Raw genomic sequence first — 26,057 nt, 5'->3', positions numbered from 1 at the left:
CGACGCTATTCTCAGATTGCTATTATTCAACTATTTATTGTATTATTTATGCTTCCATGAACAATAAACATTCCATTTCAGGACCTCGGAAGACTATCTATCGTTCAATGCCCATTCAAAATTAATCTTTCTTCTTATCTTATTATTTCAGATAAAGTGGCTTAAAAAAATCCTCACTTTCATTTTACGTCATAGAAAGCTTTTATCTAGAGGAACTATATAGATATGCAAATAAAGCAAAGATAAAGGGGAAAAAATCACAACTATTGTCTCGTGATATTGTGAAAATCTGGAGGTTTTTGGAATGAGAATCTTGATGGGTGTTATGCGATTACAAGAACTTGAAAGGATTATGAAATGTGTCTCAGCTTGGCTTAACCTGTCTTGTTGAACAACGCGCAAGTGGATTATATATCACAGATAAATACGTAAGTGTATTTCATGCTTGCTTTTTTATAGATTGCGTGAGTGGCTACTTCTCTATTTCGTGTTCTATATGATGGTTGATGTTCTAACTAAATGCATTTGTTTCCTTCAATTGCATTGTTGCTATAACCTTTAAGGAGTTAGTGACTATTTTTCACTAACATAACTAATTTCAGCACTGTAATAAAAATAAGTAGCATTACGCTTCAGTAAGATAAGGGTCTTTAAATATGATCTAATTGTTTTCGTTAGTTGTCAGCAATGCTTCAGACTTCCTTTCTGTTTGAAACTTACTAACGACATCTTTTTACGCTTTAATTGATTATGAATAGCTTATATCTTACGAATCTGTTAACTTTAATACTATCTGGCTCTTTCAGGTCTGTGCGAAACTTATTAACAACAGAAAATTTTTTTACCATAGTTCATGCTTTATATTTTCCGAGGAAAGATCGCACAAGTGGTAATATATACATACATATATACATATATATATATATATATATATATATATATCTTATTTTACAATAATATAGTAAAGTTAAATTTAAATAATTCTAAATATTTCTCTTGCACCATTGCTGCAAGGAATGAAATTTGAATTTTACAAATATTCTCTATTCATATAAAGCTAATATAAATTTAAAATTTAATTAAGAAATTTTAATTGCAAAAACAAAAAATAAAAGTAAAATTAATTATTGCTGTTAAGTAATTTACAATATCATTTAAGTTCTAAGAGCATATGCAAATTAAGTGCACGTATCTAAAACCATGAAAAAAATATATAATATTCCAGAAAATTAATCTCATAATATCTCAAATATGTATTATATATATAATTAAATAAAACTGCTCGACGAAGCAATGCAAAAAGGAAAATGGATTATGGGCTGCAGTGCAGAACTAATATTCCAAAGTCATAAATAAGTTAAATATACACAGTCTGTGAATATATCATTGTTTGAATAGACATCAAAGCTAATTGACCGTAAAATCAATTCTGAAAAGTTAACAGATAATAGAAAAGGAACATATAAATAAAATAAACAATAATAAAAAAATACATGAGTTTGAATTTGTTTGCCCTGCGCTTTCATGCAATTCCATGTGTTTTTATTATTGGTGATTTTATTTGCAATTCACAATTTGTTTCAGTACTTGATTATATTTTCATAATTAATTTTTAATTTCTATGGCTAGTTGGTGCTGACTTCTATTCTAACAATAGTATATTTTCAGATTGCTTACATTCATCTATTTATTTATTTAAGATATATGCATGTTATAACTTACCATGGATTATAAGTAAAATTACATGAACGAAATAAAGAATAATACATAGATACATACACGAAAATAAAGAACAAAAACAATTAAACCGACATTAAGTTAATTAAAACCAGTAACTCAAACATTACTTTTTCTTGTCATGAAAACAATATATATTCAGTCCATTTAGTTGAGATTAAATCAGGTTGAAAGGAGAGACATATGATATTAAATTCTTTTAGCTGCGAGGAAAAACGCAACTTCAATTATTGATTATGATTTGTAAATACTGCCTGCAAGGCAGTTCAAGTACATTATTTTGGCCACATTTTTAATGCTTTTGAATAATTCACAACAAATTAGGCATGATAGCTTAAAAGATCAATTATGTTCTATAACCTTAAAAAATTAATAAAAATACTGAGCAGCTTTCAGCATCAAAAAAGGAAACTTGAATTGCATGGATAGTTTTTGTTTTGAACCTCAATTATCTTTTACTTTAACCTTTCGGCTACGACAGAAAAAATATGCGGAGATGTAAACTGCAATTTCTTCAAAAAATGTTTTGCTTAATTAAAACTCATTTGTCGAAACTAGTTAATTACAGATTTAATTCAATTTAGCTTTTAAAATATTAGTTTTTTTCATTTTCCTTAAGTTTTTCTGCATGATGATGTAGTTTTATTTCCAGAGGCTACAAAGCGCTACAATTTATATAATTTAAATTAAACTAAGAGCTTTTAACTAAGGACTAATATAATGAATTCAGAGCCAAAAGACATAATTTTAAATTCATAATATGAAAACTATTTTTAAACTCTTATCAGTTCGAGAATTTTAATATAACTGAATTTGTAACTATTCAGTATCAGCTGAAAGAGGAAAGAAAGATTTATTTATTATTAACCATTTTTAGTAACCAATTAACTAATTAAAATATAAAAATATGAAATTAATGAAATTTTAGAATGCTTTATTAACATACGGAACTTATTCTTGAGCAAGAGAAGTACTTTATACTTCCTAACTATAAAGCCTCTGTTCAAGGAGCACCAATTATAGCATTGACGTAACAAACATTCAAAATGTAGTTTTGCATCTTTTGTTTTATTTCAGCGCGCATTAAAATTAATAACGTACTGAAAATTCCTTTATATATTTATAATGATGTTTATTTGCTTAATAATATAAAGCGAAAATTTAAGAACAGTAGAAAACAGGTTTAAGATAGCAGAGTATTTTAAAACCCACTACTTTCCAATAAGTATTAGCAAAAAATATTATTGTTTCGTCTGATGCAACATAAAACATAAAATTTAAAATTTTTATGTTAAATTATCATTTGCAATTGTTCCCTGTTTCCAATATTCAAATTTCGGTTATATGGCATACTATGAAAATTTAACTCATCTTAGAAATAGCTACTGAGATTTTAATAATGTTAATAATTATTAATAACAGCAGCATCATCAACAATTAAAAATGCTTAATAATAATAACTACCGCGTGTATGTTGCATTGCTTATAAATTTAGATTGTACTGAATGTTTAGTTAATTGTACTTAAAAAGACAAGAGCAAAGATTCATTAAAGCGTGTAAAATAGAAACATTATTATTATTATCATTGTGCATAGAATGAATTTTAGAAATATATATGCTCAAGTTATTCTATCAAAAATGTTATTTCTCTCACCGAAACAGCTTCAAAACGGGCCATTTCTGTACGAGATTCAGGAATGACTTTACAAATGCAGTTTTGCATAGTAACATCACTATAAGAAGTGAGTAATTAATTCCCACTAAATGCTTTAGTCGGGCAGTAAAATGGGAAAATATCTGTTTAGGGCTTCGCAAATATAAACGCGAATTTAATATGTGCTCGATTTGAAACAATTTTAACAGCACGGAAATATTATTCACCATACATGACGTGAAACTGTCTGAACTTGTTTATTTCTAGCATAAAATTATAAAGGTATGTTCAATAGTCGACTACTGTTTTACATACTTGCTTTTAAAGCAATTAGATGTATTGAAAGAAACATTTTATCGCTTTCGTAAAAAAGAATTACACTGTTACAGAATAAAATAATATTTATTTTATACTTCATTTATATTTTTTCCAGTAATTATACTTTTTTAGCTAAATACACAGCCAGAACTATATCCACTGTAATATTTTATACTACATGCTACTTTATAACTTAATTACTCTGGATGATGTATATATCTTCCATGCTGATATATATTTGAATGCATATTTGCTAGCAACAAAAGCATATTCAATTTAGTGCTGAATTTAAGGGCAGTTATAGCACATAACGTTTAAATATTGCTGAGAGAACTTTGAAGAATGTCATTTATTTATGTTCATAAATGAAGCAAGAACTTATGTACACTAAAGATAAGACTAAAATTTATTTTTTATGACACAGGTAATCTAAGACTTAATCTCAGCTAAGGCTATGTTTCTATACAGTACATTACAAAACTCGCAAAAAATCAAGAGATGTGAAACCTTAAAATTTCCAAAGGAAAAACGTTTTAATTTCAAAAATGAGAATCTACTTTTATAAGTAGTCTGTAGAGTCACGAGGTATTTTTATGCTGAGAGACGTGAAAAATGAGCAGTGCCTTCGCCGAGACTCGAACCACAGACCTCTCTAATGCGGACGAGCGTGCTAACCATTAAACCACGAAGGCATGCTAAGAAGTTGCGAGAAATACTTTATATACGCCCCCTTTCAAAGGGCGACTGGGGATTATGGGACCAAATCGCCAAATCCTGGTGGTGGAGAATCATAATCCATCACATTTTTTAATTCGGGAGCCACTGTAGAGTCATTAGGTTTTTTTTTTTTTTTTTGATGCTGAGAGATATGAAAAATGAGCAATGCCCTCGCCGGGACTCGAACCTCGGACCTTTCAAATACGCGCCGAGCGTTCTGACCATTATACCACGAAGGCACGTTTAGAAGGCGGGAGAAATGCCTTTTAGTTTTTTCATCGACTTCGCTTCATATTTTATATTATTTGCTTTGAATGTTTCTTTCCTTGAACACGTTTTTAAAAGCAAAAGAAATCAGATTTAAGAACAGACTTTGAATAGTGTTCAAAAATATCGATAAAATTATCTGACTTTGTTGGCAGAATCTAAAGGCTTATTTTTTAATGACAGAAGACTTAAAAAGAATCACAAATTTCAGCTCACTTACACATGAATAATTGCGCGTAAGATTAATTAATTGACTAAGGCAAAGAAAGAGACGATGAGCAGGGATGCCGCAAACCTAGACCTACTTTATAGTAGTGCTTACAAAACTAAAAAGCACTTAAAATGTACTTAAATAACACATAATTATCTCAGTTAAAAGTCAACTCTGCTGTATTCAAGGTTTAAATCACTAATTAAGGCAAAGGATAATTTCAGAGATATCTGAGGACTCATTTGTTCGATTAATTGCATGAGTCCCAGCTGAAATGTCACTTGAATAAAATGTAATTAGTGTTCCTAGTTCATAAGCTTATAAGACAGAATGCAATCTAATGAATTCTGTTGAAATCTTCCTTGCTAGAAATCCCTTCTAACCGTATCCATCTACGTACGGTAGCGTTATGAAATTAAATATATCTGTTAGCAGTTTGTTTATTCTACTGTTTATTTTCTGAATACTTTGAAAATGGTGTATCGTAAAGCGAATTAAAAGTCCATTTTAATAAGCTAATGGTATTTTCACCTTCATTTAAAAATAGCAAAACCAGTTTTATCATTTACTAGAATTATGAATGAAAACATTTAAGAGTTCTCTTCCTGTTGGTTCATGAAATACGTTACGTATTTTTCCAAAGCCTACAGCAGTAATTTTGAAACGCACTTTTTAAAAAGTTGTACTTGACCATAACGAGAAAAATGTCATAATTATTTTTATTTATTTTTATTTCAATGAAAATTTAAGTCATCACGAAAATATTCTTCTGAATAACGTAATCTAGTTACAACGCGAAAATTGCGTTAGTTTCCTGGTGCTCATTATAACAGAATTCGACAGTATATAAGGGAAAATTATTTTAGGCTTGGGAAAATGGAAACATTTTCTCTTCTTTCCCTCATGTATAATAACGACGATTTGTTACCACAAACTTTTCAGATGGCCTTTAAGTTATATAAAGTTCTACATTGAGATTCTTCTTTATATGGTAACGTGACTTTTTTTAAGAAGCGTATCTTCCAGTCTGCTTAGTATATATTTAAGACATTGTTACATTAATATTCATAATGAAATTAATCCTAAATTTATGAATTTATTAAAAAACTGTAAATTTTCAAAATAAAATGGTGAAATGAAATGTTGACGCTTCTGAATTTATGTAAGCTAATATAGCTAATACATTCTTATGAAGGTAACTTTTTCGTTCAATGTCTATTGCCTCATACCAGAAGCTTAATGTCTCGTACAGAATAATAAAATAACTAATCGCATCAAAATGTGTAGATCATTCAAATACTTATCTATGAGCCTAAGATAGAGTGCAGTGTAGAAGGCAACTACGGAATTTTATTTCGCAATAAACTAGAACAATCTCCCCAAATTTTTAATTATGCTTTATTATGATATGAATTTTGGTATCTCATAATTTCTCATATGTTCTGTGACGAGAAAATATTTTAAACAGTAAAGAGCACTAATAAAGGATTTCCGAGCATTTTCATACATTGAAAAGAAAATGTATGTTCAAGAAACATGGGAAATCAAATTTCAATCTTATGCAATAAGCGTATGATATTATGTACAAGGTATGACAATAAAATTTGGTGGATGACATCATAGCATGCGCATGCGCTTTAACAGGAGAGCGAGGAATTTCGGAAAAGTTACTCCATAACGTGTGTAAACATGTCTGAAAGCGCGTGAGAAAAGGCTTTATGGATTTCTATGAGTGTAAAAGTGTAGCACTAACAGTAAAATCTAACAGCGAACGGATTCAAAATTCTATTTCAAACTTGGCAAAATTGTGAAAGAAAGTCATGACACTCTTGAACGAGTTTACAGAGATGAAACCTTAACTTTAATGTGCATTTAGGTATAGTTTAAATGTTTTCGGGATGGATGAAATTTCACTAGAGACTCTGGTGTGTTAGGCCTATGCATTCTTCTAGTGAAGAAAACTTTAATAAAGTGAAGAAAATAATAGCCAGAAAGAGTAACAATGAACGCCAACACTTTAAGTGATGTTGAGGCGAATTTATCGCTAAGGATACCCTTGGAATGATTGCCAAAGTCGGCCTTCATCATGAAACAGTTTATGGCCTGCTCAGAAGTCGCAGTCGTCGATCATCTACTGTACTCACTTTAACATTCTTCAGGTATATGGTCTTTCTGTTTCTATATCTGAAACGAGACCTAAACGAGAACGATGTTTGGGTATCCCTGCTGTACGAAACCATGTGACAAGGGTTCTTTATGCGATACCAAAGAGGATTTCGTCCGCAGGGTTTTCAGGAGCTGTACATCCCCTCTTAAAAGTTCATTGCAAACGACGAGAATTGTCTCGAAGAAATATAAAAACTGTTTTCCTTGATGTAGGTAAGTCTCTTGTTTATGAGCACGTTTACTGAACTTTATTATTACACCTTGTCCATGTGACATGAATATAAGCTTAGAATCTCAAACGAAAGTTATGTATTTATTTTAATCTCAAATTTGACAGTTTTTTTTTCTGTTTCCAAATAAATATTCGTTTTATATTCGTATACTCTTATTTTCATTTTGAATTAAATTCCCCATACTAGTTACACTTTTTTTTGCTTTGCTTTATGTGCACATATTTGCATTATTTTCTAAAGACAAATTTTTAACTTGCAATTTTTAACTATATGTGACGTATTCTTAAGAGTATCTGCTTATAATTAAAACTCTGTTGTTAATTCATTTTAATTATCCATTCCAAATCTGCACAGCCAATGGCAAAGAATTCCGAAGCTTTAAACGATAGATTATTAAGAAACAGAACAAAAACAGTTATTGTAATAAATTTCCTCTTCTAAGCATATTTGCAATAATTTTCTACATCTCGATTTACACCTATCTTGGGATACAAATAACAGATTTTATAAAACAAAAAAGACAAATAAAGCTTAAATTTCCTTATGTACTTATTAACCTATCTAGAAAAATTAGCATTATATGTCGCCTTTTTACGGTCATGTTTATAAGCTAAGGATTTTACATTAAGAGCTGTGAGGAGGTTTTGGTTTGTCATTTTTTTGTTCTAAGAAATAAAAATGTGTAATAATCTCGATTTAATTTGACTTAATAATTTGCCTTTATACAGTCCTTCATTCGGTTTTCCGTTTGAAGCTGTATTTTCATAAGTGTTTTCAAATGGAAGCAGATTTTATTTAATATTTAGCGAATTTTACTGCACCAACATTGTACCATGTACGTAATTTATTTTATCGGGAATTCACCTGGTTTGATAGTACTAACATTGCAAAAGGCAAATATTGCTTACTTGGCCTCGTAAAAAGACTTTCTTTAGTTGGAATCATTGTTACAAAAATGTAAAAAACATATATTAACACTATTTCATACATATATAAGCATGGTTCATATACCAACATAAAATGAGTCTGTGCACACAAGTTAAAATAGTGTTACATATTAAATAAAGAAGCGGTGAACCATAATAAGGGAAAGATAAAATGATTAAATAAAATGTTGGGAATGCAATTTACAATTGCCCGCAATGTAATTTGCATTTCCAACATTAAAATGTTGCATTTACATTCTTTAATTAAAGAAACATGATTCCTCTAACTGAATATCTTTGTAGAGACAAAATAATTTTTCATTTTTGGTATAAAATTAAACTAATAATCACGAGCTCTGGCACATAATTTTCCTTTCACTTAAGTTAAAAGCATCGGCACATGCATATGAGTGAAAACCTTTGCGATCTGAATATCATTTTATTTAAGTTTTTGAATTTTGATGCAATCAGGGTTTAACATGAATCTCACGCATCTATAACTATCTATCATTCAAACTGACGAAGGAACGCTCATTTTACAATCAGAATACTTTTATTTCGAGTATCTGTTGGAAATCCAGTTAATTATACAGATCATCACAGTAATTTTTCTTACATTTTATCAAATGTAACGTATTTTGCATACCAAGTACTTAATGCATCGTAAATTTAGAGCTAACGCGTTTCCAAATTAAATCTATTTTCAAAACGAGTTTAAAAAAGTATCGAAAAAAAAATCCATCTCAGTAAACAGAGCGGGAATTCAAATTTATGGAAATGGTTGCCTTCGAAAATTCAATGTTGCTCGATTAATCGATATTTTAAGTGTATTCGGCACATGATGGATTTGAATTCTTTTAATAATATGCTAGAAAGCATTAGTGTATTTTAAATAAATAGCAATAATCACCCATAGTAACTACATTAGAGAAACGGACACAAAAATTCTTCTATTTCTCAAAAAATAAATAACAAATCTGTAACTTCTTTTCGTGAAAGGTACATTAAGCAGTTATCTGTTAAATAAATGTGCATGTCTCTAAAATGGCTTTTTGGTTAAAATTCATAAGATTTCGATTCTGTAAAATATTGCTAAAAATTACTTAATAAATAATCGCGCATATCTTCTAAAAGTTATTCTGACTGTGATTTTTAATATTTATTTAGGTATTCGAGGATGACTGACTTTCCATTCACGTATTAAATTCAATGCGCTAAACACCAATGTTCAGTCAAAAGAAAGTTATAACCTTAAATCAAATAACGAGATAAAAAGCATGTTTAAAGATTTTATTCATAGAACTCTTGCAAAATGCAAAACTTTGTACTGAATTGTGTTGAAACACGTCTTAATTTGCAAACATCTTTTCTTTATTAGATTTCCCTACGCTTGCAGATTTTTAGCAAGCTGTCAGCTGCTGGGTGCTTCTCTTCTATTTACCAGAAGGCAAAATATTAAAAGGAGTTTTCCTAAAATAAGCTCTGTAGCTTTTATTCAAAAGTCATAAAATAGTTAATAAACTGAAAGTAGAAAATTATTTATCATACATTTTAATAGAAGCACTAGATTAAATCATTCTGTTTAAAAACATCCTGTACAGTTTTATATCACGAATAATAAAAAGCATTGGGAGCGCCCTTGACAAATTTATAAAGGTAATGGCTTATGCTTTTGACAAAAAAATTCATTTTACAGATTTCGTAAGTTGGGCTTCCACACCTTTAATTATTTGTGACATAAAATTGCAGATGAATTTTGCAAATAGAATGATTTAATTTAGTGTTCCCATTAAACTACATGGCAAATTATTTTTCTATTTTCAATTCATTAAATATTTAATGAGTTTTCAATAAAATCTTATTTTACATAATTCTTTTAATAATTTTTTTATCTTTTTAGTCGCAATGATACGTTATCAATCAAATTATTTAATTTAAAAGTAGTTTTTCTACAATGACTAATCACTCTTTTACTGCCAACAATTCTGTTAAACGTCAAATGGTCTAAAAAATACAGCAATTTTTCCAAAAAGTTATAAATTACGTTAAAAATCTCATATAAACTTCCTTTTAAATTTTTTTTGCTCTATCCGATGATGCAACTAACAAAATTCTGAGAATTTTTGTTTGTTCATTAAACGAAAATACGTTCAAAAATCGTTTTAACATTAAATTAAAAAAAAAAAAAAAAAAAAAAAAACTAAGCCGAATTTTGAAAACAATCGCTTCACCACATTGTATTGTCATCGACAACGGTATGTGTACTAAACTTAAGCTCGATAGCTTATCAGGAATAGCTTATTAGTAGTTTATCAGTAAGTAGTTTAAAAATCGCTGACAAACTTCACACCATGAGTGAGCTAAATAAAAGTCATAATAATAACTCTTTGAACTAATAATATATTGCTATTTCACAAAGTTGTTCCAGAAGTGTTAGTGTTCTCGTCCATGAAACGAAAGCTTGTTTTATTCTTCTTTTATTCTACCAGGAAAAGTTTTTGATGTTGGTTTGCGATACTTTTGTTGTTCCAAACGATGACTATAGCTTCTTTATAGTGAAATAACGACGTGGTTTTTCAAAAGACTGAAGATGGTATTTATTGAAGGTAACAATTCGATGCAAGAAGCGTTATGAAAAATAACTGTTTAAAAAGTAGTATAAAGGATGCAAAAAAAAGTAAATTTTAATAGTTACACAGATTATATAATATTAAACAACCACCCTAATTATGAAAACAGTTTATTTCCTAGCATAATTCTGTGAAACACTATTTCGGAAAAGACTGGGTATCTTCATACCTTTTAAAAGGTATAGCAAAAGCCATCACCTTTTACTTTTTTCCCTCAAAATTGTTTACATTCATCTATTGCTAAAACGAAGATAAAAATATTAGGTTCCCTCTACTTTTCTACTTTCATTGTGTGTCAAGGAATAAGAAAACGAAGCTCTTGAGAATGGATGGATTAATCTTACTAATCTCCTTTCTCCTTAGAATTTTATTATGAACTTATTCTTTAAAATAGATTAATTCTAAACACAAACAGTGATGCTAATTCCATCAGGAAAAGTATTTCATTGCACTTGTTGCCAGTACCTAAAGGTGAAATAATCATGCGACAACACTACTTCCATTACAAAAATAGTTATTATTTCTGATAAGATCGAAAGAGTATCTCTGTAACTTGTTTCCTGAAACTTGTGTAATGTAGCACAAAATAACATTAAGGTTCAGAATACGAAATATCTTTCAATGGGAATTAGATTTGTACCACTTGGAATAAATTAGGTAAGCATATCTTGTATTTTTATTGAATGGACTTTGATTAACCAGCAGGAGAAAATAATCGGTAAGGATTATTACCACTTTCATATATAAACTAAAGTTTAAAATTTATTTTGAAGAAATAATACATACTGTTTTCTCAACACAGGTTAATGAATGAAAATTTAAAAAAAAAAAATCTAAATACCGTAGAAAGAGCTCGTAATTTTAAAACAATCTGCAACCTGAAGCCTCATATACCAGATTACTGAAAGGGTTTAAAAAACTATAACACGTTACGTTTTTAAGCTCTGTATTATTATAATGGTCTTCGATTTTTCCCCTTTGTAAATATCAGCAAGTAATAAACTGCTTCTTAGAACATCTTTTAGAAGCGAATGCTTTCAGATTTTAAAACTATTAAGAGATTAAACAGAAGCAAAAAGGAAAAACTTACAAAGTAGAGGTAATAAAATAACAGCACTAATAAAATTAGATATTTTTATTACTAAAATCTATTTTATACTTGTAGCTTTTATCCGAAAAGAAAATAAAAATTAAAAAGGACATTGATTTTTTTTCTAAAAGAGTACCTAGAATATAATATATGGAAAATATTTACAACATAATATTTAATGTATACGAATGTGAAAGTATGAATGAAATTAAGAGAAAATTAATAACGTTTTGAGAAACAATATTTTGATGTTAGAATTTTGCGAAAATTAGGAAGTCTCTAATTATCTGTCACTAATCAATGAATGGTTTAAAAAATAATATAATTTCAGCTCGATAGCATTAAAAGTGACCATTCTTGAGCTGATAAAATAGAGATTAAAGGTAAAAAGCGTAAATTTGAAACGAGGGTCGTGTTAAAAACAGAGAAACAAAATCATAGTTTACAAACTTCATGCAAACAAGAATAAAGTAGTTATCAGGATTCAGCAATCTAAGGCTATTTTATAGGAAGCCTTAAATTTAGAAACTCCGTTGCACGCCGTGTTATTTTGAGAGTTATAACCGTATTAACGATTCGCCATAGACTTCTTAATTTATTTTAACTTCAGTTTATTTATTTCTTCATGCGTATCTTTTGTTGTGTAAATTGTTACCTAATTTAATTAATATTTAAATTTTGTAACTTATTAATTTTGTTTAAAATGGTAATTAAAAGTATGTATTTGAGCTGTAACTGATTTACTTAATTACAGTTAATTACTTTACTTTTTAGTACAGTTTAATGTTATTAAATGTTAACGAGTCGCCGGCCAGACGGTATAGTGTTTAGGGGAGCCGACTACGATACCAAAGGGCCTGGATTCGAATCCTAGAGGAGGCTTAGGAGGATAATTTGTGTTTTAGTTTTTCCTCGCCTTCCTGTAAAATTATTGAATCTTTATTTTCTGACTCAGGTGGTAATTTCGACAATTTGTAATTTAATCAAACTTTTATGTTGTAGGGTTTATATTTATTTTAACTAACATTTATTTTAAGATATCTTTCCTGTCAAGCCTTACTTTCCCCTGGAATTGCCAATGCCAGAGTATGTAAATTTTAGTAGAACGCGCAAAGTATTCAAATTTTAAGCAGAAGTAATTTGAGTTAAATAGAAGGGAAACGAGTTTGTAGGTGTGCTTTCTTGCTTCACGAGCGTGAAGGTTGCTAGGTAGAAATTGAAGAAGCGCGCGTTTCGGCCTGTGTGCTTGCCTCGGCAGATAGTTGAATCTTTCAACTTAATATTCAGAAAGTTTGCTGAAATATCAGCTGTATCTTAGAACGTGGTTAGGTTAGTTACGTTTAGAGAGCCTCGTAGGTAGTAACTTGTTATTATTCATTTTTAGTTTCTTATTTTTATTTTACCGCCGGGTCGGCGTAGTTTGTGAGCGTCAAGTGCACGCATCTGTAATTTCTAAAGTAGAATAAAAAGGGAGTTAAACCCTTCTTAAGAGTTTTGTGTACTTTCCAGTTCATAGCAGTCACTACTATTGCTGCGTGTAGGTTGGGGCCGCGCAACACCACAATGTAATAGGAAGAAATTGGTACATAGAGGTATTCAAAAGTATTTTCTTATCTAAGCTGCAAGCAGCGTCTGAATTCTTGAATTTATCTGTCATCAGTTGGAAGGGAAGTTTTTCCCCTTCGGGGTGACTTTTTGTCTCCATATGGTTTGAAAAACATATTTATCGGGTAGAATTGGGCCCTGAAGAGAGGATAGGAATTGTATGATGTAATGCCGTAACGCTTTCTCCGTTGGGGGCGAAAACTGGAGTTCCAGCGTACGTTCCTGCTAACTGAGGCTGGTGACAAAGCTAAAGATAGGAATGCATTGTTTTCAAAAAAGCGTGGAGAAGTAGAAAGCCTACGTGAGTGAGGGTTTGGTCGGGTTGCTGGCTTTGTCTGGAGTCCTTGAAGTGCGGTGGAGAAGAAGAAGCGATGTGTGCCAACTTCTGATAGACGCTTCCCAAAGAGGCACCACTAATGTTGGTAGTAGTTGGTGACCCTCTTAATTTGCTGGATGAGAATGGTGAAACGTTTCATGGCTGAGAAAGAAAACTGTCGCCGAGAAAAGAAGGGCGTCAACGTGACATTCGAAAGCTAGACCTCGTCCGAAAAACACGTGCTTTGCGCTAGCTGTAGAAGAAAGTGAAAACAAATCATGGCAGTGACTGACCATTCTGATGACACGGGGAAAAGAATGGGTCCAGGGAGACTCTCACCTTTAATTAAGCCCTAATACTAAAACTTTTTCCTTCTTTTCTACCTTTTAGATGTGGTTTTCTGAGGCTCAAGAATGCGTGGCTTCCACCTTTCTCTCAGAAAGTTTTGGGGAAAGGTTTTCTTCTCGTCGTTCAAGTAAAGCACTTTATGTGGTAAAATTGAAAGTCAAGGACTGAAATAATTTGTTTAATATGGCAACCTTTATATAAAATTTGTAAACCTTAATCGACCCCCGATGTAATCTTTTTTTTAAATATTTTTTTCTTTATAAAGAAAAAGATAACGTATCTGTACAATGAAAATTTGAAACTGGAATTCGCCATGATGGTTTTCATATATAATGACTGTAATAACATTCGAATAAGTCCTTTCCGGTAATATCTGGTTTTAAAATTTGATTATGCTTATTCTTGTAAATAATATGTGTGGATATATGCTGGTCTAAATTAACATATTATTGTGTCCTCTGTGTCAACGTGTCTCTGTATAATTCTCCATTAGATATTAATTGAATGTCCTGATTTTTGCAGAAATTGTTGCGCGTAATGTTTTTAATGTTTTTGGTAATATCAATTATTGGATTTTGGGCGAAATTTCAAAATTTATATGAAAAACCAAATTTAAAAAACTTCTGAAGCACATATCTTACTTCATTCATCAAAGGTTATAAAGTTTTTAGTTTATAAAGTTTGACAATAATAAGGTTTAAGCGATTGTTCCTCTTCCTCAAATAATGGTAGAAAGTAAATCATGGACTATGCTGCCATTCTTATATTAAACAAAGGTGGGAGAGATTTGTTCTATGTCATTTAAGCTGAGATCCATGCATTGAAATATATCCTTTGTGCGATTTTATGTTTATGAACCCATTATTTTATTTTTATATTTTCTGTCACTTCTGCTTTCGTTAGCTTCCACCAAGATTTAGTCAACAAACATGAGAATGCAGTTCTTGAAATTAAAGGAGATCATTTGGAAGGGACCATTGATCTGATCTTTTTCCGTACTATTTGCGCCCAATTCCTAGATTACCTGTATCAGCTTTAGCCTTTTGCTAACCGTATTTGCTCTCGTGACTTAAGAGTCTGAACCAAAGCCTAAATAGGACTTTGCTTTGTGAATGACTGTGTGACTTTACTAAGTTTTACATTAATGTTTTAAGTTAGCCGCGGTTACTTATTTTGTGTCGTACGAGCTGTGTAGTTTGTTAAGTTGAAGTTATAATAAAAAGTTTTTTTAAACCATCTTCTGAGTTCGTAGCTACTTGGATTGGAAGTCTAATACGGGACAATAAACGACTTGAATGTCTACACGGAGACAAAATTTAGTTTTTGAAGTACACACAGGTTCCGTATAACTTCATTTGCATTTAACTTTATGTTAAATAACTCGATCTTCCATAACTGTCGCATTAACATATGTAATCATACAATGGTCGTAAATCTTCAATGCATTGTCATTAATGGGATGTCAGGAATCTGCGTATCAGTTAGAGAAGAATACTGAGAGGATAAGTTAACACATACCGTTAACATACTGACCAACTTATATCTAAAAATAGCTTAGAAAAACATATTTCCTCCATTATCAATTGATCCAGCCATCCAATTCACTCTTGAAATTGAATCCAACAATTCCCTCCCCTTCCTCGATATTCTTATAATCCGCAATGAAACCGATTTTAGCACCACTGTGTACCGTAAACCCTTTGCAGTTTGTTTACCACCCCATGCCAAGTCATGCCACCCTGTTAAGCAAAAAATGGCTTCTTTTTACTATTATGTTTTCCGCGCGCTAAAAGTTTGTTCCTCTGAATCTTTGCTTACCAATGAACTTAATTATTTGAGAGCAGTTGCGATTGACCGTGGATTTTCTCCCGTGATTATTGACAAAGCCGTCAAACAATTTTCATATTCCCATCAAAGAAGACATTCCACTATTAGCAATAATATCAATGACCTTGTCGTGCTTTCATTTTATCCTTCTGTTAGCTATAAAATTGCACGGATTCTCCAGAAATTCAATTTTCAAGTCGGTTTCTCCCCTATTAATAAAATTCACCCTTCGATTCTAAAAGATTGCGTTTCTGTCTTGAATTCTTGGGGAATTTATAGTATATCATGTCAGTGTGGTTTAAGATATATTGGCCAAACAAAAAGAGCGTTGAAGTTTCGTATCAAGGAACATGAATCTTATGTCAAAAAAGGGGAAATTAACAAGTCTTCAATAGCGTATCATAGCTGGACTTTTAACCATAATTTTGATTTTGGGTCTGCAAAAATCATCCAAAAGGCTTCTTCCATAGGCGAATTGGATTTTCTTGAGGCTTTTCACATTCACAAAGATTTAGAAAGTTTAGTTAATGATTTGAAGTCCAATCCAGTCCTTCCTAATTCCTTTAAAATTCTACTGTCTTAATTCAATTATTTTTGCCGATAGATGGCGTTACCTCCTCGCACTTGGTACTACCAGAGGGTATAAAAATCCGTTCAGTGGTTGCTTTCCATTATTTGAAGTTCAGATTTTGAGCGTAATGTGCATTTGCCCCTCGCTTCCTATTTTAACTTCGCTAATATTTCTTTATACTTGATCAGACAGCCTGGCTCAGTAAAAGTAGGCGGCCAGTGCAACTCTGATTAAAAATCTAGTTATAACCACGTGCAGTGCTGATAAGCACCACGTGTTTCTGTGATTCCTATTTTCTTCTTTCTATGTATTTCTTTCTCCTGATGAGGAGGGACCTTTAGCTGCCCTCGAAATCGATTGAGTGTTTCATTATACCTACGCTAAATATAAGGTTGTTTTTTTACGATTTTGATTGTCACATTAGCGTGTTTCTCTTCTAGTCTAGTTTGTGCTATCAACCGGCATTTTCGAGAATATTTTACTGTTTATTGTTTTACCACGTGCACCATTTTATTTACTTCTTTCCACGTGGCCATCATTTTTTCGGATTTGGTTTATGCTATCAACCGGCATTTTCGAGGTAATTCTATATTTTTTCGGTTTACCACGTGCACGATTTTGACTTTCGTTGCTTCTTTCCACGTGGCTATTGGTTTTTCAGTATTGGATGTTTCTCTCCTTTTGGAATGTTTTTGTCATTTGTTGATGAAAATTGTCTTCATTATTTATTGGTGTTTTTTTCATGTTATAAGTAATTACTTGTTTGGACTTTCGGAATTACATTTCTTTTGTTCACTTGTTTCTTGCTTGTGCCCTTTTCACAATATGTCCACTGACAGGAACCGATTTTGTAAGTTACGCCTTAAGCGTACGAAATTCTTGAATCATCTACACTTTCTACTTAAATGCAAACATCAAAATTTCATTCCCAAATTTATACATGTGAAATGTAGCCTTAAAGCTTCCGTTCACGTTTCAAAAATTTTGCATAAATTCAAACTGGCACTTCTTCGTCACATTATAAGGGACACACGCAAACGTTTATCTAAAATTGAATTTGAATTATATTACCTCCATTTAAAAATTGCTAATTCCACTGAAAATATTTCCTCATTTGAACATACATCCTGGTCTAGAACCGATACCGTTTGTCAACGGCATAAAAATGTGCTCATTTCTAAATTCCAAAAACTCACACACCAGTCGGATAGTCCCAATTATCTAGCTGATCTTCCCACTGTAAACGTTAACTCCATCGTTAATATCTCCAATAGGAATCTTTCGGAGGATCAGTTAAAAGTATTAAAATATAATTTCAACTTTTCAAAGACATCTAAACCTTCAATTCCTCAAATCATCGCGCCTATAGAGAAAGCCTTTAAATTCTCCAAAATTTCGGAAACGCAGAAGGATACAATCCGCCACCTAATTACTCATAACGTTAATTTTAACAATAAATCTTTGGGTTCTAATCTTAGCAAAAAGGAAAATGAGATCTTACGTGGAATTAATTCTGATACTAATATCATTATCTCTAAAGCTGATAAGGGCGGACAGATCGTTGTTATGGACAAACACACATATATTACTGGAGTCTCTAAATTGATAAATGAAGGCCCATACTGCTCGATCCCTAAAGATCCTTCAACTTCGGACCTCATGAAAGTAAAAAGTGCTATTAAATCTTCCCACATTCTGCCAACTCATTTGAAGAAATCACTTATTCCGCCTATTACTAATTGCGCTAGACTTTATGCTCTTCCAAAAGTCCACAAAACCGGTATTCCTTTTCGACCAATTGTTTCCAACATAGGTACTGCTTCATATCCTTTGGCCAAATATTTAGTTTCCAGATTTTCTCCTCTACTTGATAACAATATTCACACTGTAAAACATTCTGTTGAAGTCATTGATAAACTTAAAAATATTTCCCCACTTCGTTCCATTATGGTTTCATTTGATGTCAAATCATTGTTTACCAATGTTCCGGTCGAAGGAGCACTAAATTGTCTTGAAACTAGACTTCGGGAATTTCACTTCACACATACTGAAATTAATGAGTTGGTTTCGCTTACTAAAGTTTCTCTAAGTCAAACCCACTTTGTTTTCCAAAATGCATATTTTCGTCAAGTTGAAGGATTGGCTATGGGTAATCCTCTCAGTCCGGTACTTGCTGACATTTATATGCACTATTTTGAGATGAAATTATTTGATAAATTATCTTTTCGTCTTTGGATTCGGTATGTTGACGACACTTTCGCACTTTTTGACGGTTATAAAGAGGATTTATCCGAGATTCTATCTATTATGAATTCAATTGATCCAGCCATCCAATTCACTCTTGAAATTGAATCCAACAATTCCCTCCCCTTCCTCGATATTCTCATAATCCGCAATGAAACCGATTTTAGCACCACTGTGTACCGTAAACCCTTTGCAGTTTGTTTACCACCCCATGCCAAGTCATGCCACCCTGTTAAACAAAAAATGGCTTCTTTTTACTATTATGTTTTCCGCGCGCTAAAAGTTTGTTCCTCTGAATCTTTGCTTACCAATGAACTTAATTATTTGAGAGCAGTTGCGATTGACCGTGGATTTTCTCCCGTGATTATTGATAAAGCCGTCAAAAAATTTTCATATTCCCATCAAAGAAGACATTCCACTGTTAGAAATAATATCAATGACCTTGTCGTGCTTCCATTTTATCCTTCTGTTAGCTATAAAATTGCACGGATTCTCCAGAAATTCAATTTTCAAGTCGGTTTCTCCCCTATTAATAAAATTCACCCTTCGATTCTAAAAGATTGCGTTTCTGTCTTGAATTCTTGGGGAATTTATAGTATATCATGTCAGTGTGGTTTAAGATATATTGGCCAAACAAAAAGAGCGTTGAAGTTTCGTATCAAGGAACATGAATCTTATGTCAAAAAAGGGGAAATTAACAAGTCTTCAATAGCGTATCATAGCTGGACTTTTAACCATAATTTTAATTTTGGGTCTGCAAAAATCATCCAAAAGGCTTCTTCCATAGGCGAATTGGATTTTCTTGAGGCTTTTCACATTCACAAAGATTTAGAAAGTTTAGTTAATGATTTGAAGTCCAATCCAGTCCTTCCTAATTCCTTTAAAATTCTACTGTCTTAATTCAATTATTTTTGCCGATAGATGGCGTTACCTCCTCGCACTTGGTACTACCAGAGGGTATAAAAATCCGTTCAGTGGTTGCTTTCCATTATTTGAAGTTCAGATTTTGAGCGTAATGTGCATTTGCCCCTCGCTTCCTATTTTAACTTCGCTAATATTTCTTTATACTTGATCAGACAGCCTGGCTCAGTAAAAGTAGGCGGCCAGTGCAACTCTGATTAAAAATCTAGTTATAACCACGTGCAGTGCTGATAAGCACCACGTGTTTCTGTGATTCCTATTTTCTTCTTTCTATGTATTTCTTTCTCCTGATGAGGAGGGACCTTTAGCTGCCCTCGAAATCGATTGAGTGTTTCATTATACCTACGCTAAATATAAGGTTGTTTTTTTACGATTTTGATTGTCACATTAGCGTGTTTCTCTTCTAGTCTAGTTTGTGCTATCAACCGGCATTTTCGAGAATATTTTACTGTTTATTGTTTTACCACGTGCACCATTTTATTTACTTCTTTCCACGTAGCCATCATTTTTTCGGATTTGGTTTATGCTATCAACCGGCATTTTCGAGGTAATTCTATATTTTTTCGGTTTACCACGTGCACGATTTTGACTTTCGTTGCTTCTTTCCACGTGGCTATTGGTTTTTCAGTATTGGATGTTTCTCTCCTTTTGGAATGTTTTTGTCATTTGTTGATGAAAATTGTCTTCATTATTTATTGGTGTTTTTTTCATGTTATAAGTAATTACTTGTTTGGACTTTCGGAATTACATTTCTTTTGTTCACTTGTTTCTTGCTTGTGCCCTTTTCACAATATGTCCACTGACAGGAACCGATTTTGTAAGTTACGCCTTAAGCGTACGAAATTCTTGAATCATCTACACTTTCTACTTAAATGCAAACATCAAAATTTCATTCCCAAATTTATACATGTGAAATGTAGCCTTAAAGCTTCCGTTCACGTTTCAAAAATTTTGCATAAATTCAAACTGGCACTTCTTCGTCACATTATAAGGGACACACGCAAACGTTTATCTAAAATTGAATTTGAATTATATTACCTCCATTTAAAAATTGCTAATTCCACTGAAAATATTTCCTCATTTGAACATACATCCTGGTCTAGAACCGATACCGTTTGTCAACGGCATAAAAATGTGCTCATTTCTAAATTCCAAAAACTCACACACCAGTCGGATAGTCCCAATTATCTAGCTGATCTTCCCACTGTAAACGTTAACTCCATCGTTAATATCTCCAATAGGAATCTTTCGGAGGATCAGTTAAAAGTATTAAAATATAATTTCAACTTTTCAAAGACATCTAAACCTTCAATTCCTCAAATCATCGCGCCTATAGAGAAAGCCTTTAAATTCTCCAAAATTTCGGAAACGCAGAAGGATACAATCCGCCACCTAATTACTCATAACGTTAATTTTAACAATAAATCTTTGGGTTCTAATCTTAGCAAAAAGGAAAATGAGATCTTACGTGGAATTAATTCTGATACTAATATCATTATCTCTAAAGCTGATAAGGGCGGACAGATCGTTGTTATGGACAAACACACATATATTACTGGAGTCTCTAAATTGATAAATGAAGGCCCATACTGCTCGATCCCTAAAGATCCTTCAACTTCGGACCTCATGAAAGTAAAAAGTGCTATTAAATCTTCCCACATTCTGCCAACTCATTTGAAGAAATCACTTATTCCGCCTATTACTAATTGCGCTAGACTTTATGCTCTTCCAAAAGTCCACAAAACCGGTATTCCTTTTCGACCAATTGTTTCCAACATAGGTACTGCTTCATATCCTTTGGCCAAATATTTAGTTTCCAGATTTTCTCCTCTACTTGATAACAATATTCACACTGTAAAACATTCTGTTGAAGTCATTGATAAACTTAAAAATATTTCCCCACTTCGTTCCATTATGGTTTCATTTGATGTCAAATCATTGTTTACCAATGTTCCGGTCGAAGGAGCACTAAATTGTCTTGAAACTAGACTTCGGGAATTTCACTTCACACATACTGAAATTAATGAGTTGGTTTCGCTTACTAAAGTTTCTCTAAGTCAAACCCACTTTGTTTTCCAAAATGCATATTTTCGTCAAGTTGAAGGATTGGCTATGGGTAATCCTCTCAGTCCGGTACTTGCTGACATTTATATGCACTATTTTGAGATGAAATTATTTGATAAATTATCTTTTCGTCTTTGGATTCGGTATGTTGACGACACTTTCGCACTTTTTGACGGTTATAAAGAGGATTTATCCGAGATTCTATCTATTATGAATTCAATTGATCCAGCCATCCAATTCACTCTTGAAATTGAATCCAACAATTCCCTCCCCTTCCTCGATATTCTCATAATCCGCAATGAAACCGATTTTAGCACCACTGTGTACCGTAAACCCTTTGCAGTTTGTTTACCACCCCATGCCAAGTCATGCCACCCTGTTAAACAAAAAATGGCTTCTTTTTACTATTATGTTTTCCGCGCGCTAAAAGTTTGTTCCTCTGAATCTTTGCTTACCAATGAACTTAATTATTTGAGAGCAGTTGCGATTGACCGTGGATTTTCTCCCGTGATTATTGATAAAGCCGTCAAAAAATTTTCATATTCCCATCAAAGAAGACATTCCACTGTTAGAAATAATATCAATGACCTTGTCGTGCTTCCATTTTATCCTTCTGTTAGCTATAAAATTGCACGGATTCTCCAGAAATTCAATTTTCAAGTCGGTTTCTCCCCTATTAATAAAATTCACCCTTCGATTCTAAAAGATTGCGTTTCTGTCTTGAATTCTTGGGGAATTTATAGTATATCATGTCAGTGTGGTTTAAGATATATTGGCCAAACAAAAAGAGCGTTGAAGTTTCGTATCAAGGAACATGAATCTTATGTCAAAAAAGGGGAAATTAACAAGTCTTCAATAGCGTATCATAGCTGGACTTTTAACCATAATTTTAATTTTGGGTCTGCAAAAATCATCCAAAAGGCTTCTTCCATAGGCGAATTGGATTTTCTTGAGGCTTTTCACATTCACAAAGATTTAGAAAGTTTAGTTAATGATTTGAAGTCCAATCCAGTCCTTCCTAATTCCTTTAAAATTCTACTGTCTTAATTCAATTATTTTTGCCGATAGATGGCGTTACCTCCTCGCACTTGGTACTACCAGAGGGTATAAAAATCCGTTCAGTGGTTGCTTTCCATTATTTGAAGTTCAGATTTTGAGCGTAATGTGCATTTGACCCTCGCTTCCTATTTTAACTTCGCTAATATTTCTTTATACTTGATCAGACAGCCTGGCTCAGTAAAAGTAGGCGGCCAGTGCAACTCTGATTAAAAATCTAGTTATAACCACGTGCAGTGCTGATAAGCACCACGTGTTTCTGTGATTCCTATTTTCTTCTTTCTATGTATTTCTTTCTCCTGATGAGGAGGGACCTTTAGCTGCCCTCGAAATCGATTGAGTGTTTCATTATACCTACGCTAAATATAAGGTTGTTTTTTTACGAGTTTGATTGTCACATTAGCGTGTTTCTCTTCTAGTCTAGTTTGTGCTATCAACCGGCATTTTCGAGAATATTTTACTGTTTATTGTTTTACCACGTGCACCATTTTATTTACTTCTTTCCACGTGGCCATCATTTTTTCGGATTTGGTTTATGCTATCAACCGGCATTTTCGAGGTAATTCTATATTTTTTCGGTTTACCACGTGCACGATTTTGACTTTCGTTGCTTCTTTCCACGTGGCTATTGGTTTTTCAGTATTGGATGTTTCTCTCCTTTTGGAATGTTTTTGTCATTTGTTGATGAAAATTGTCTTCATTATTTATTGGTGTTTTTTTCATGTTATAAGTAATTACTTGTTTGGACTTTCGGAATTACATTTCTTTTGTTCACTTGTTTCTTGCTTGTGCCCTTTTCACAATATGTCCACTGACAGGAACCGATTTTGTAAGTTACGCCTTAAGCGTACGAAATTCTTGAATCATCTACACTTTCTACTTAAATGCAAACATCAAAATTTCATTCCCAAATTTATACATGTGAAATGTAGCCTTAAAGCTTCCGTTCACGTTTCAAAAATTTTGCATAAATTCAAACTGGCACTTCTTCGTCACATTATAAGGGACACACGCAAACGTTTATCTAAAATTGAATTTGAATTATATTACCTCCATTTAAAAATTGCTAATTCCACTGAAAATATTTCCTCATTTGAACATACATCCTGGTCTAGAACCGATACCGTTTGTCAACGGCATAAAAATGTGCTCATTTCTAAATTCCAAAAACTCACACACCAGTCGGATAGTCCCAATTATCTAGCTGATCTTCCCACTGTAAACGTTAACTCCATCGTTAATATCTCCAATAGGAATCTTTCGGAGGATCAGTTAAAAGTATTAAAATATAATTTCAACTTTTCAAAGACATCTAAACCTTCAATTCCTCAAATCATCGCGCCTATAGAGAAAGCCTTTAAATTCTCCAAAATTTCGGAAACGCAGAAGGATACAATCCGCCACCTAATTACTCATAACGTTAATTTTAACAATAAATCTTTGGGTTCTAATCTTAGCAAAAAGGAAAATGAGATCTTACGTGGAATTAATTCTGATACTAATATCATTATCTCTAAAGCTGATAAGGGCGGACAGATCGTTGTTATGGACAAACACACATATATTACTGGAGTCTCTAAATTGATAAATGAAGGCCCATACTGCTCGATCCCTAAAGATCCTTCAACTTCGGACCTCATGAAAGTAAAAAGTGCTATTAAATCTTCCCACATTCTGCCAACTCATTTGAAGAAATCACTTATTCCGCCTATTACTAATTGCGCTAGACTTTATGCTCTTCCAAAAGTCCACAAAACCGGTATTCCTTTTCGACCAATTGTTTCCAACATAGGTACTGCTTCATATCCTTTGGCCAAATATTTAGTTTCCAGATTTTCTCCTCTACTTGATAACAATATTCACACTGTAAAACATTCTGTTGAAGTCATTGATAAACTTAAAAATATTTCCCCACTTCGTTCCATTATGGTTTCATTTGATGTCAAATCATTGTTTACCAATGTTCCGGTCGAAGGAGCACTAAATTGTCTTGAAACTAGACTTCGGGAATTTCACTTCACACATACTGAAATTAATGAGTTGGTTTCGCTTACTAAAGTTTCTCTAAGTCAAACCCACTTTGTTTTCCAAAATGCATATTTTCGTCAAGTTGAAGGATTGGCTATGGGTAATCCTCTCAGTCCGGTACTTGCTGACATTTATATGCACTATTTTGAGATGAAATTATTTGATAAATTATCTTTTCGTCTTTGGATTCGGTATGTTGACGACACTTTCGCACTTTTTGACGGTTATAAAGAGGATTTATCCGAGATTCTATCTATTATGAATTCAATTGATCCAGCCATCCAATTCACTCTTGAAATTGAATCCAACAATTCCCTCCCCTTCCTCGATATTCTCATAATCCGCAATGAAACCGATTTTAGCACCACTGTGTACCGTAAACCCTTTGCAGTTTGTTTACCACCCCATGCCAAGTCATGCCACCCTGTTAAACAAAAAATGGCTTCTTTTTACTATTATGTTTTCCGCGCGCTAAAAGTTTGTTCCTCTGAATCTTTGCTTACCAATGAACTTAATTATTTGAGAGCAGTTGCGATTGACCGTGGATTTTCTCCCGTGATTATTGATAAAGCCGTCAAAAAATTTTCATATTCCCATCAAAGAAGACATTCCACTGTTAGAAATAATATCAATGACCTTGTCGTGCTTCCATTTTATCCTTCTGTTAGCTATAAAATTGCACGGATTCTCCAGAAATTCAATTTTCAAGTCGGTTTCTCCCCTATTAATAAAATTCACCCTTCGATTCTAAAAGATTGCGTTTCTGTCTTGAATTCTTGGGGAATTTATAGTATATCATGTCAGTGTGGTTTAAGATATATTGGCCAAACAAAAAGAGCGTTGAAGTTTCGTATCAAGGAACATGAATCTTATGTCAAAAAAGGGGAAATTAACAAGTCTTCAATAGCGTATCATAGCTGGACTTTTAACCATAATTTTAATTTTGGGTCTGCAAAAATCATCCAAAAGGCTTCTTCCATAGGCGAATTGGATTTTCTTGAGGCTTTTCACATTCACAAAGATTTAGAAAGTTTAGTTAATGATTTGAAGTCCAATCCAGTCCTTCCTAATTCCTTTAAAATTCTACTGTCTTAATTCAATTATTTTTGCCGATAGATGGCGTTACC

At 32.5% G+C, this 26,057-nt stretch overlaps 2 protein-coding genes across 2 annotated transcripts in view; one reads left to right on the top strand and one right to left on the bottom strand.

Moving 5' to 3' along the window:
- The window catches only part of LOC118197004 (uncharacterized), a 572,804-nt gene that overhangs the window by 249,603 nt on the left and 297,144 nt on the right, over nucleotides 1-26,057 (bottom strand). The window lies entirely within an intron of this gene.
- LOC118183889 (phosphatidylinositol 4-phosphate 5-kinase type-1 alpha-like) overlaps nucleotides 275-26,057 on the top strand; it is a 488,382-nt gene continuing 462,599 nt past the window's right edge. Inside the window, exon 1 of the mRNA XM_085807847.1 lies at nucleotides 275-428. The gene's annotated coding sequence lies outside the window, so the exon portion shown is untranslated. The remainder of the gene's footprint in view (nucleotides 429-26,057) is intronic.

Source organism: Stegodyphus dumicola, chromosome X1 (assembly GCF_044657685.1).
Source record: "Stegodyphus dumicola isolate Sdum_Otavi_A_Nest chromosome X1, ASM4465768v1".
NCBI lineage: Eukaryota > Metazoa > Arthropoda > Arachnida > Araneae > Eresidae > Stegodyphus > Stegodyphus dumicola.
The sequence above is the reverse complement of the archived record's forward strand: the minus strand, read 5'-3'. Positions and strand labels throughout refer to the sequence as shown.